The sequence below is a fragment of the Mauremys reevesii genome, linkage group 3 (genome assembly GCF_016161935.1).
Source record: "Mauremys reevesii isolate NIE-2019 linkage group 3, ASM1616193v1, whole genome shotgun sequence".
Lineage (NCBI taxonomy): Eukaryota > Metazoa > Chordata > Testudines > Geoemydidae > Mauremys > Mauremys reevesii.
Window position 1 is genome coordinate 75,478,024 of NC_052625.1, and position 14,331 is coordinate 75,492,354.

The 14,331-nt window shown below is 42.5% G+C and overlaps 1 protein-coding gene across 1 annotated transcript in view; it reads right to left on the reverse strand.

The window, feature by feature from the left end:
* CHRM3 (cholinergic receptor muscarinic 3) overlaps nt 1-2,475 on the reverse strand; it is a 453,380-nt gene extending 450,905 nt beyond the window's left edge. The window contains exon 1 of the mRNA XM_039528236.1: nt 2,191-2,475. The gene's annotated coding sequence lies outside the window, so the exon portion shown is untranslated. The remainder of the gene's footprint in view (nt 1-2,190) is intronic.
* Nucleotides 2,476-14,331: the final 11,856 nt, after the last annotated feature.

Below are 14,331 nucleotides of genomic sequence, written 5' to 3' on the forward strand. Positions count from 1 at the left end.
TTGTTAGTTTGCTGCTATCATCCAATAATATTTTAATATCCTCCTAACCTTTTTTGAATGTTTCAATATTTCAATTCAACTTGACAAATTCTTCAAAGAAAATCCAAGTTACACAGTCAACAATGGTACAACACTAGAATCAAAATGCATTGTTTTTATTGAATGACATCAAGAACTGTAAGAACTACATTTTATATTGATCACAAACTACAAGGTAACCAAAAAAACTTAAGTAGCAGCTCATATTGAGATTTATATATTCCCTTTAAAAAGGGAAAATAAACATTTTGGTACAACACATCAGAAAATCCTGAAACACTACTTCCATGCTACTAAGAATTGCTACTGTATGAGTAACCAGTATTCTTGAATGCTGAGGCGCATTTTTTTCTGAAAGCTACAACATTGGCTTCCATTATGGAAATATCAGTATTTTATACTGTAGTTCAGTTCCAACACAATTTCAGCAAAACTAAACATTATGTCTAATTAAACATGCAAACAAAATCAGACCACAGCACATTATTCACTGCCTTTGATGTCTAAAGAAGTGGTGAGCATTGTGGTAGACACAGGGTGAGATCACAGAGCAATGTGTAAAAGACAGATACCATCAAAATGAAAACACCCCAGAACACACTCAGGAACAGCCATTCTAGTTTTTCATTATTAAATATTTTAAGCAGCATTTGAGGTTGTATTTTATGTGTCTGTGGCTACTTCTATATATGGTGAATACAGATAACGATTTGGATTTGTGCTTCACAAAAGAGGGAAAGAAAATGAGACAAAGTAATATCAGGCAATGAGAACTCTTTCCGTCAGTAGAGAAACTAGCACGGTGGGATATATAGCCCAGTGTATATTAACATATTTGGGTTTCTGTGCCCATAGATTTAAACACTATTCAGTTCTCACGGTGAACTACACTTTTTTAAAAGTAAATACTTGGGCTCTATTTTAAACACTTGCAGTGTTGATATTATATTTGGCACAACACACGTTGCTCACAAATCTCCCGGAACTTAATTTGCCTGAAAATCTAGACTTAAAAAGACGCGGATAGAAAGCAGAATGTGGGTAAATTCGTAGAATGAGAATCATCATGGAAGAGAACAAGATTTAAAGACCAGTTCGCCACTGACGATGTCAGACGGCACGAGTAATCCGTAGTGCGCCTGAACCCTTCATAAATCTCTGAAAGATTTATATACTAACCACCCAGTCACTGCCAGGGTAAGCACAGGTTGCGCTCCTGCAACTAGGAGAGACTCTGGCATAGGGGATATTTGAAAGGCGGGTGCGGCTGTCCTCAAAGCCCCAAACAATAACCTCTCCAGCGAATTAGTCACCATCATTCGCGGGTCACCTCGACCTATACGTTTCCACAGCCAATGGTGACAGTTTAGTTAGTACTGCAAAGGAGGAAAGCTACAGAAACGTACCGGCGCCACTTAACGAGGATCCGACAGTTTCCTGCCGTGGGGTTTTTAGCGAGAATTTGACATCTCTGCATAGGCGTTTTTGGAGGGGCACCCACATAAACGTTACTGCTCTGAATCAATTCCTAGCCAGATTTTGCCAGGTGTCTGATTGGGATGCAGTTCAGCCTGCGCAGACCTTTGGGATTTAGTATCCAACAGAAGTGCCCCGCACTTGAATCATATTGCCGAGAGACCCAGGGACACGCCCCACCCCCCAGCGCCTTGACCTAGGTGTGCAAGTGCCTGGAGCTGGATGCGCTGACACGCTGCCCGGGGGGATCAGACTGGGTGGGCAGCAGGGACAGGAGGGCGATGCAATAGTTTCTAAGGCAAACAACAGCAACAGCTCGTCCACCCCCTCATCACCCCTCGGAGAACACCCCCACGCCTCCTCCCAGCCATCAGCGCTGGGGTGGAAAGCCTGGAGCTCCCTTCCATGGCTCTACTCGCGCTCACATCGACAACACTTTTCCCCCTCTCAAGTGCCTCGTCCCCAGCTCCAGTGGCAGAGCGGGTGGCGGCGCAGCAGCTACTGCTACCACAGGACAAATCCCGATTCCTTCCTCGACTTGCCCTGTCCCCTACCAAAGCCCCCCCACCCCCCATGACTTTACCAACAACTTTCGCCCAGGGGGGCAACCCGCGCGCGCGCCCGGGCTCTCTCCGCTGCCGCTTCCGCACAAGAGCGCGCGCGGTCCGCGCTTACCTGGCTGCCCAGGTGCCTCTGACCAGCGACCTCCTCCTCCCCCGCAGCGCCAGGGCGCCCAGCTCCTGCTGGTCCCCGCTGAGTCCGGCGCGACCTAGGAGCCGGCTCCCCACGGGGAGCGGAGACCAAGCGGCCGGTACATCCCCCTGCGGGCGGCGCTGCTCCAGGGGCACTTCGCACCCCACGACCCGGAGAGCTGGAGCTGGAGCAGCAGCAGCACCTGTGCCCGGCAGCGGCAGCGCCTCCTCCCGTCCCCCGCTTTCCTCTCCCGCGCTGCGAGCCGGGCGCCCCGCTGCAGCCCCTCCACGCCGCGCAGCCCCGCCGCTCTGCCTAGTGCCGGAATGTCTTGAGCTGCCGCTTCAGCAGCGACCGCCGCGCCGCGCCGGGACCCAGAGCTCCGGCGGCTCCCAGACACGCCGCTCATTGGCTCCCCCGCCGCTGACCTCACTGGAACCGCTCACGCCCACCGCCGGCCGCGCCGAGGGATTCTTTATTATAGGGGCGCCCGCTAGCGCTGCGCGCCCTCAGGTGCGGGGTCCCGCACCCGGCAGTTACAGCTTCACTCCCCACGCTTGGGCTCCAGCCCACTCCCGTCTAGCCCAGTCGCTTGCACTCCAGCTCCAGGCTAGATTTTGTTTTCCCCCCTGTCCTCTCACCTGCTGCGCTCCACGCAAGTCCCCTGGCTCGCTGTGCCACGGCCCCGTGCAGCTCCAGCGCTGTTCTCCTTCCCCTCTACTTCCCTTCTCCCCCATTCCCAGGGTGCGCCAGGTATTCCAGGGCCATTCTTTTGCTTTACACTCACTTCCTGGTCGATGTCAATCGCACTTCAACCTTTGCTCTCCTCTTTTCTGTTCTATTCCACTCCAGGTCTGTTTTAACCAATGCTGTTTCTAGCTCCTTTCTAATTTATCCCAAATTCACTCTGTGCCCACCTGCTCCCATTATTCTGATTTTAATCTGTTTCAGTTCCATTCCACATGCTACATACACTCCATTCTAATTGTATTACTCCTTTTTTCCATTCAGTTCTATTTCATGTCCATTCTACTCCATTATTATTCCTGTCCAACTGCATCTTCTTCCTTTCCTTTCTATTCCTAGTCTATTGAACGTCCATTGATTCCCATACCCATACCCATTCCAATTCTATTCCAATTCCTGTTCTGTTGTTTAGTGTCCTAGCACTGAAGAAGTGGGTTTTTTACCCACGAAAGCTTATGCCCAAATAAATGTTAGTCTTTAAGGTGCCACCAGACTCCTTGTTGTTTTTGTCCTACCACAGTAGCTCATCGAGGCCCCGGCCCAATGTGCTAAGTACTCCACACACAGAACCCATATACTGCCCTAACCAGTTTAAATGCAAGTATAAGTCGACTGACAAAAGCCGAATACATCAAACAGAGAGGGGGAACATGTGAGATTATGGTGATTAATGCAATAAGCAGCATTTACAGCCCTCCAACTGCACAGTGTTTTTATTATATATATATAAAGTTGGTATGACAAGGTATCATTCCCAGAGGATATTTTAATACATTTACCAAATAGTCACTCTATCATTACAAAAGTACCCAAAGATAAAATCAACATTTTGATTTGAGATTTTTCATCATATCAAACAAATAAAACAATAAAAATGACTTCTGTAAAGTGAAATTACATAGGGAAATACTCCACTAATCCATACTAAGTTTTTTTTTTCTCTTTCTTTCTCATTGGCCTTTTAATTTTTTAAATTAAAATACATGAGTAGTTATTGGTTGAAGATTGGGTAATGCGTAAGTATAGTAGCCTATTTTCTATTGCATACTAAATACACCTCTTATAATATCATAAGTTCATAACAAACATCTATTTATATACCACAGGGGTGGGCAAACTACAGCCCAGGGGCCACATCCGGCCCTCCAGATGTTTTAATCTGGCCCTCGAGCTGCCGCCAGGGAGTGGGGTCTGGGGCTTGCCCTGCTCCAGTCCTCCAGTGGGAGGGGGGGGGGCTTGCCCCACTCCATACGGCTCCCAGAAGCAGTGGCATGTTTCCCCTCTGGCTCCTATTCATAGAGGCAGCCAAGGGGCTCCTCACGCTACCCCTGCAGCACCCATTGGCCGGGAACCATGGCCCATGAAAGCTGCAGGGGCGGCGCCTACGAACACGGTGGTGTGCAGAGCTGCCTGGCCACGCCTCCACGTAAAAGCGAGGACATGCCACTGCTTCTTGGAGCTGCTTGAGGTAAGTGCCACCCACAGCCTGCACCCCTGAACCCTTCCTGCACCTCAACCCCCTACCCCAGCCCTGATCCCCCTCCCTTCCTCTGAACTCCTCGGTCCCAGTCCAGAGCACCCTCCTGCACCCCCAGCCAGAGCCCTCACCCCCGCACCCTACCCCAATTTCATAATCAGTCATGGCCCACCATACAATTTTCATACCCAGTTGTGGTCCTCAGGCCAAAAAGTTTGCCCACCCCTGATATATCATATACTCCTTACTGTGAAATAAAGCAATATGGATTCAATACCTATTATTTTGGTCAACGATTCTTTTAAACAGTCTCCATCTTTCAGATGAACATGATAGCTTATAATGCCACAAGAGTCAAATATGGATTTACATATAGTTATTACCAATTATAACAAGTTGAAAGGAACCAATATTGTGTATTAGGTAAAAATCTACATTTTAAAAAGACCTTACAAATACACATGCTGGCATATTATATCATCTTACAGTCTCACAACTTCCTTAATTGATTAACTCTGCAATGAAAGACAAACAAATTACACCCTAAAATTGTTTCGGTAGGAAGGAAGTTCCGAATTAAAACACTCTCTAACTAGGCTCTATACATTACTTAAACTGAAGTTGCTATGGCAGTAAGATACAACAGGGTGTGTCTTGTTTGTCCAGTAATACATACTGTCCATTGGTACATGCAAGGCACAAGGCCACAAGCCAAGTATATTCAGCCGCTTGAGACATATATTAATGGGCCAATAAAATACACCGTGGAGTGTCTTAATGCTTTAGTAATAATTGACAGTTATTTAGTGCCTTTACCCAATCATGATCAGAACATAGTGTTAGGAACTCAGGGTCAAATATTTCACTGATTTCTGAATTGCAGGGCAGAAATGAGCTCTCTGCATACAATAGGTGAGGTAGCATTATCATAAGAAACACAATGTTTAACATCTCAAGCAAGTTGAAGTTAATTTGGTATTAACAGTGAATTTATCTTGCTTTTAGGCCCATATGTATAGTTTATGTATCAGGGCTATGTTGCTTAATACACAGTCTGTAACATAAATCCATTTAACCTTGAGTCATGCAAACTAAGCCTTTGAAGCAAATGTATGCACGTAAAAATCTAAGATCCCAGAAACTACTTTTTGTATCAGGTCTTGTATAAAAAGTAAATATCAAGACAGTCAAGAAGCTTCTAGGGAAGCATGAGGCTGGGAAATAAGTGCTACAATGACAGATCTTGCTGATTGGTAATGTACACAATAAGTTTAATTTCTGTATTAAACTCATATTTAAGGATCTCAGATAACTTTATAAACAATTAATAAATCCTCTCAACCCTCCTGTAAGGTAAGTATTATTCCCATTTTTATAGATGGGGACACTGAGCTAACACGAGGTGAGGTTGTCTTGCTCAAACTCAAACCATGCATATCAGGATCACATAAATTAATGTACAATGTTTCTGGTAGCTATTATTTCCTTTATAACTTCATTTCTTCTCTAACTCACCTTCTCTATGGATTCCCTAACCCCTTATCTTATTCTGCCTTTTCTACCACTTTCACCTCAACCTGTTTCTTAGTGCCCCACATTTCATTCCTTTTCTTTTGCTTTTCCTCACTTTCCTTCCCTTTGTAAACTATTTAAAAAATAAATTTCCTTGTCATTTGCACTGCAAAATTGCTACCAAGTCATCCTTCTTCACATAATGATAAGTGGAATCAATTAACTGGTGTCAGAAAACATTGTCCAGAAAGTGATAAAAAAGTGATATTTTGAAAACACATTGGGCAAACATAATGAATGAAGGGTGGATCGGCTGCGTGGCACAGCAATTACAACCATTTGAAATGACAGTGAAAGACTTTTGAGCTGCTAAACATCTAGAAACTTTAACATTATGGGAGCTGTTTTATTTTCCCCATGGGATCATAGTTAAAATATTGTGTTGGTGAGCAGAGAATGCAGCACGGACTCTTTTCAATTGTATAATAGTTGTAGGGCAGAAGTGTTCATACATTTTTTCTGCTTGGAAAACTGGGGTCATCTCCGTAGAACAGAAAGAAGTTTGCATGTTTCTATAAGTAGAGAGAAGAGTCTTAACTTCTAGATACTAGGCCAACATGCAGAGTTACTGGAAGAGGCTATAAAGTGCATATCCCGAACCCCAAATAAGGTACACGAAATTGAATGAGGCATACAAAATGAAGAAAACAAATTTAATGAGTTATAGAGACTTCCAGTGCCAGTCTAGAAGTCCAAGAAAGAAATCAGCACAGAGCTCCCCAATTATTCACTGTTGCCAAGTGTGTGTGTGTGTGTGTGTGTGTGTGTGTGTGTGTGTGTGTGCTATTCAGATAACAAATGTTATATTCAATAGGACACCACAACATACTATTCATCTGTAGGATACTTCCTTTTTAGCATGTAAATGTTGGCATGGTTTGAAAGAGATTCAGTCCCATCAGGACACTTCTGCATTAGTCAGACTGTAAAAGGTACATATTTAATGCATCATTATGCAACTCCAACATGTCATATGATTTTTGAAAACCACGGAATGAATGCTCAATGCAATTTATCCTATTGCAGAGAGAAACCCTTATGCAAGAGCAGAAAAATAGAATATCACTGCAGTGAAAGCTAGATCAATGGCTCTGACATGATTGAGTAGCTCATAGTAAAGCATTTTTAATCACCTGTCATGTTCCAGAATTGCTTTTCAATGATTTCAAAAGCAGGACAAGGAAAACATTTTCCCTTTTTCACCTTCCTCTGTAAATCACAGTCCTCTTTTCAAAACCAGGTGACCAAGAAGAGAGAGCCCTTGTCCAAAAACTTGGAGATACTTTTCTAGTCTGATCACCAGTCTCAGAGTATGAAGAAATGGAAGACAATCACCCAGCTATAAATGATGATACAGTGATAAAGAAACTCTCACAGTATCATCCAGGTAAATGCAAGAGGCAAATTATATTGCTCAGCATAAAGCCCAAGCATTTAAGAGATCCAAAGTATTTGAACTCTACAACTTTACCCAATTATTCAGATCTGGTCAAGTGCAGAGTTTAAAACAGATGATATTTTAATTGATTTTCAGGGTAAACAGCCGCTGGCTATAATAGTAAATATTTGGCAAGTTTCATTAGAGGATCTCTTTGTACTTTTTTAAACATTCATTGCATATGAAGACTAAGACCCAATGGTATTTATGTATTTAACTCCCCTTGAAATCATTGAAACACCTTTGAGGAACGTAAGTGACTTGCCCAAGGTCACACAGGAAGTCTGTGGCACAGCTAGGTCTTTCTTACATTTTTAAGGTCCTTTGACCTCCTTTCCAATATCTAAAAGCTTTTGATATTTATAGAATTAAAATATACACAATTTTGTTAAGTTTACTTTTGAGGTAATAGTAAAATACTAACAATTTAGCCCTTATATGACACTTTCCATCTTTGGTGAACAATGCGCAACTAACTTAACCACTGGTATTCATAGTTGAACAGAAACTGAACTCTTGCATTTGTTTTTGAACAGCAGCTGAGATCTAGCATTTCACAGGATTAAAAATAGTTTTACAGTTTTGCTTGAACAAGAAGCAAATGATGCAATGATTGAAAGACTGAAATAGAATGTTAACAAGAATAAAATGAGATTATCAGAGAATTAACTAAGGATTTTATTGATCTTGTTCTGAGATGCTCTCTCCTACCCTAGGCCCCGATCCTGCAAACACTTATGAATGTGCTTAACTTTCTTCACAGTGAGCAGTCCTATTGAAGTCAATGGGAAAACTTGTGTGTAAAGTTGCAATATGCTCAAGCCCTTGCAAGATCATGGTCTTTACATTGTAGTATTCCAAGACTTCCCCTTGCTGCCCACTACTCCCCCTTTGAGAACTGCTACCATCGTAACAGGTCTTCACCAATAAAGTTACAAATAGTTTTATTCAAGAGAAATATTGGCACAGCTCAGAAACAGGAGTTATGTGGGAGGTTCCTTTCATTGCAAAAATGCATGAAATGGTGACCATTAATTCAAGAGCTATCGTTTTTCAAGGGAAGCCATTAAAATGCATTTCCCCCTGCAAGACTGCCCAGGATGCAGAGCAGCAAGATCCAAAAGAAGAAGGAGGAGAGGTGAGAGGGAAACCACCAGATCTAAGAATCTTCAAGAAATCCTGGCCCTAACACTACAGATCTCTGCCGAGATGGAATTGGATGGTGTCTCTCCCTCAATCTCATTCAAGGCTCCAACATCAACTGTGGAAGAATAGCTGAGATTTGGCTGTGTTACCATTGACTGCTGTCATTGTGCCCTCCTCTGAGGACCACATAACACATACAATGATTTAATACTGCTTCAAGCAGCATTTATAATCATGTTTATGTCTGTTTTTTAATTACAGAATTCAAACAAGAGAGGGAAAACAGGGGATTTTGTCACCTGACCCTCCCCCTAAAGACCTATGACCTATGCTCCCTTTCTATCTGTGCAGACTATTTTATGGAGCAGGAGAGAGGCAGGTGAATTGTCTTCTGATAGTTTCACCTCCTGCCCTACACAGAGCTTTTCTGTAAGATTTCCACATTTTTTTTCTCCTCCTCACAGCTGACTGGATCATGTAAGCCAGTGTAAGTCAGAATATATCCTGTAGAGTGAATTCTGATTGCACTCCAGCTGTTTGCCATCCCAGAAGTCTTCTGAGACATCTCAGGGAACCTATCACTAACACAATATAAGTAATGAGCCCTGAGACAGGCAATACAGCAAGAGTTAATTAGCAACCACCTAAGTAGGAAAGGGAAAGGAAAAGTGTCTGTGTTTAACACAGATGATTGAAATCCCAAGCCTTCTCCAGACCACATCTTTCCTTCTAAAAAACATGGACGGGGTTGCTTGATTTTATAAGTGCAAAGCCAGAATGAAGGGTCTTTTCATATGCTTTCTGTCAGTTGGTCATAGTGTACTTTTATGGCTAATTTACAATAAATTATTTTCCAATTCTCAAGTGCAGAGGAAAACACAAATTTTCTGCTCACATGTCAGCAGGGCACTTTAATGCTGTAAACAGGAAAGCAGAAGAAAAGACACTCCTGCTTGGTACACTCTGAGATTAACAATGAAGATGATACTTAGCCCTTATTTGCAGGAGCATAAGCACTAACTAATTCTCACAGCTCTCCCATGAGTTATAGTAGGTGCTCTCTCTCTGACAATATCATTGTGGTTTAGCGGTCTAAGAAGATTCTTACATTAAGATGAGACTACCCAGAGGGGAAGTTGGTTCTGTATGACTGGGGAACATCTATTTCTAATGCTTGGTTTGGGAGTGGGAGAAGGGCATCAAAAATCATCATGGCTTACAATCAGCTAATGTTTGTGAAGCACTTCGAGCTTCCTGAAAAAAGCTGATATCTAGTATGTGCCATCTATGAGCGCAGAGGTTCCTGTTTTTTGAGCTAGCAACATATTGAATTTTAGAAGAATCCAGCACTCCAATGGTTCAGAAATCAAGATTCTTTTTATATGTCTCAGCATCAGACAGGCTCACAACAGTGCAGCAGATAATGGATTCCATATGCATGTGTGCCCAGGTACCATGTTCATGACAGTACCTACACACACCAAAGGTCAAAAGACAGACTTGCACATGCTTCTGTGGTGTCTCTATAAAGGTCTTTTTCTTTAGTGACTGGAAAATGATCACAATGCTTCCAAATATGAAAAGATCCATGAAGTCAGGGACATTTTTAGGTATACAGTACTTCATGTGTGTGTGGTCAACGTTTATAAATCCTTCCAACAAACGTTACACGCTTGCCAAGGGAAACCAGAAATCTGACCCAAATGCTGTTCCCTAGAGCATTCTAACTGCAGTTTAACCTAACCTCAACATAACCTTACATTTTACTATTTAGCATCTCTCACATCTGCTCATGGTGCTTCCCTCTCAAAACACTGTGCACGTAACATTATCTAGACAGAAGTTATTAACAGGGGAATCACCTTAGCTATATCATTTGAGAGAAGACAGAGTGAAGATATGTGCAATTTTTTTTTCTTTCTTTCTTTCTTTGAATCCTTAGTGTTTTAAGAGGGCAAGCAGATGATTATGCTGATACTCATGTGAATATATTATCCACCAAGGTTAGACATGAAAGACACTAACAAACAGAGGATTCCATTGCTTGTATTTTGTAAGTGTTTGATGTCATGCTTATTTGAAGCCAGGGCCTAAACATGTATATTGATACCGATGCAACTTATGCAGTTAAATAAAAATATTCAGTGATGTAGCAGGAATCTACAAATTAGTAGAAATAAACTGACATATTGAATGCTAAAAAAACCCTCACCTGAAGTTATTGGTATTACTGTTGAGATCAACTTTCTTCCCTAATGTGATTTGGGTTTTTATAAAAACAACCAAACTGTAGCAGGGTGGATCCTGCTCCTGCTGGAAGGGGTTTAAAAAGTGGCCTGACAGGGCTTGAGAGTGGTGGCTCTCAAGGCTGAGCTGATTAGGGAAGTGGCTGCAGCTGGGGGCCACGCCCCAAACTGAGGAACAGGGCCTTATAAGAAGGCAGGGATGCCAGAAGCCAGACAGTCTCTCTCTGGCTATAGAGAGAGATGGGCCTGGCTGTCTAGGGGCTTGAGACTGGATACCTGAGTGCAGCAGGGCTGGGGAAGGCTGAGGAGCTCCAGCCTAGAAAGCCCCAGGCTGCAGCCTAGCAGTGGGCCAACAGGTACTGTGGGTTGCAGAGGGCAACCTAGGGGTAGGCCAAGGCAGCAGGTCCAAACCCAACTTTGTGTGTGATGAATAGGCTGATACTGCAGTCTGCCCCAGAATGTGGGGCTAGACAATGACTGGCAGTAGCCAAATACTGAGGCAAGGTAGGGATAGAGGGTGGGGGCTCCCTGAGACAGAAGGGGAGACCCAGAGAGAAAGGGGTTACTGCTAGAGGGCAGCACCCCATGTAAAAGGGCACCGGGTCCAGGGAGGGACACAGGGGGCCTAAGAACAGGTGGATCACCAGCCTGCAGAGGGTGCTCCAGGGCTGGACTAAGCTAACTTTGGAGAGCAACCAGTAGGAGGCGCCGCAGGGGTGAGTCAACCCGTTTACACAAACCAACCCAGAAATGTAGGTCTTTAAGTATTTGGAGAGGGATTATAGCTAACAAAAGTTCAAACAATGACATTGTTGGTGAAACAAAGTTTTAGAGGATGGCAAGGATTAAATAAATATATCCTGATTTTTAAGGAGTCTCAGCCCAGCAGCCTTTAACTTTATGCCTACCATTTTATGCCCACTCTTGCAGATATAAACATTAGAATTTAGTCCCCTATGGTTTACTTGTTGTCTAGTTTTGATGTTTCTACAGACTTTTTGCACAGTAAGACTATTGGGCATTGTGTTTCCACGTGGAATGACAGAAAAAAAGCAGACTTTATGACAGTCCCAAAGAACTCCTTGTAATGTGAATTTTAGCATGCAAGCTGACTAAAATCAGATTTTGGAGAGTATCAATATATTGTACTGTATAGTATATATTGTTGACTGCAATGGATTACAAAATCCCTTTTGCTAAATCATCATTTATTCCTACCTGTGCCAGTGTGAAAGAAACACATCAGAGCAGTTAATTAAGGGTGAGTGGAGAAGGGTATCCTAATTATATCAGCCCCCTTAATATGGAACCCCTGAGGGAGGCATACAGAAGAAACCAGATACAGACTGCACTAGCAGCATTTGTTGCCTTCATTCTTCTACCCACTATATAGGAGAGATAGCGACCTTTTGTTCTTTAGAAGAATAATTCCATAGTGTTCTGAGTCTGTGCTAGATGTAGGGGAAACCAATGTACTCATTTCCAGCCATCTTGGAAACCTATGAGTGGGCTGAAGAATGCTGATGAGTTATAGCCTCACTTAGCAGTGCACTATATATTGTCAGAAATTGTGTATCACAATCTTCTGTTGAACTGAATGGGGGGAAAAAGTCAGGATTTGGAAGGATGGTCGTGCGGTGATGGCTCTGCATTGGGACTCAGACGATAAAGGTTAAATTCTCAGATTTTCTACTGGCCTAAAATTTTCAGAAGTTGTCACTAGTTTTGTTTGCCTCAGTTTTTGGATGCCCAGCTTAATACTCAAAAACAAAACAATCCTGCAAAACTAAGAAGGAAACAGAAGAATTCTGTAATGATTCTGGTGTGCATTCCAGTCCCAGGCTCTCTTACCTCAAGAGGTCGCATGGTCAGGCATTCAAATATTGGTGATCATACTTATCAGTACAAGATACAGAACAGCAGACAGTACCTCAAGTAAAACTTAAAGCCTGATATATAAAACACAGGTCCAGTCTAAAATTCTGGAACATGTGCAGGATCACAAGCAGCCAGTGCAGTTCAAAGCTGTCACCAGCTCATAGTAGAAGGCCACTGAGTTGTCATGCTGTGCATTCTGCAATAGCAGCAGTCTGTGAGCAGGTTCTAAGGAAAGCTCCACATAACTATCTCCATTGTAACACAGTTGTACTGGATCACTGCAGTCAGGTATTCTGCTATGCTAACTTCTTAATGTACATTCAAGAGCTGATTCTCAAAATTAGATAATATCCAGTTAGCAGGGGTAAACTCTTCACAATGAAAAGTTCTCATGTTATCAAATTATCAGCGTGTACAACTTCATTGATACAAAAGGATTTTTTTAATAAACAACCCTGCCGCCAGAAAAGTCATTTATTTTCTTTTGCCACTCTCTAGATAATGACCTAAAAGTAAAATTGTTATGCAACACCATCCACTACAACAATAACAGAAACAATGGATTGCACCTAGCTGAAACTCAAGATAAATAGAAATAGCCAAGAAATAAACCTTTCAATAAAGGGTTTATAATAAGAAAATAGACAGAGCCTTATCTATAGCGGCAATGCCGGTAATCTTGGTAATACAAGCAGTTTAACAAAGATGGCATGATTGAGTTCACCTGTTTATTATAGAGTGCTGATGATCTCTTTGCCTTGCAGATTTTTAAAGCAATCAGCAACCTGATGAAGATACATAATGGTATTTGATTGGTAGAGATACCATTGGTTGGGCCTCAGATAACTCTTTTGGGACTTTCTTTTTGTAATAAATTGCTCTAAAGGTCTTTAATCCAACACTCAAAGGAAACTTTTGATGAGAAAGGAAGGAAAAATGATTAGGGAAACTATCTGAGCAAACGTGCTGTTTTCAATCGAACAGCACAGCTGCAAGAGGTGATAATTTATGTGATTTGACAAATCAAATGGCTGTTTTCTCTTGTATTATCTAAACTTACTGAACCTGATTCTACTTTGCGTAGTAATTTATGCCTTTGCAAAGTGCATACAAAACATTAACAAATCAGAATGGTAGCACTTTACACCAATTTACCCCATTGTAAATGACTACACAATGCAGTGGAGCCTCAAGCCCACTATATCCTAGGCTTGGTTTATGTGAAGAAGTTGCACCAGCTTAACTAGAGGGGTAAATAAAATCAGCTCTGCTTAAACTGATGCAAAAGGCTTTTTGGACACTTCTGGTCTGAAACAGCCTTAGGTCTTGTCTGTACTAAGACTTTTGTCAACAAAAGTCAGCTTTCATCTCCAAAACAGTGGAGGTGTACACACTACAGTACTCCTTCCGCTGACAAAACTCTCCTGCTTTGTCAACAACATAAAACCACCTCGATGAGAGGTATAGAGTTTTTTGTAGCAAAGTTATATCAACAAAGTGTCAATATAGACATCGTGCTTGGTTATGTTGCTGTAAATGACCTCCAGGAGGTGTCCCACAATGCCCATCCTGACCAGTCTCGTCAGCAGTTTGAACTCCGCTGCACCCAGGTACACAGGCTT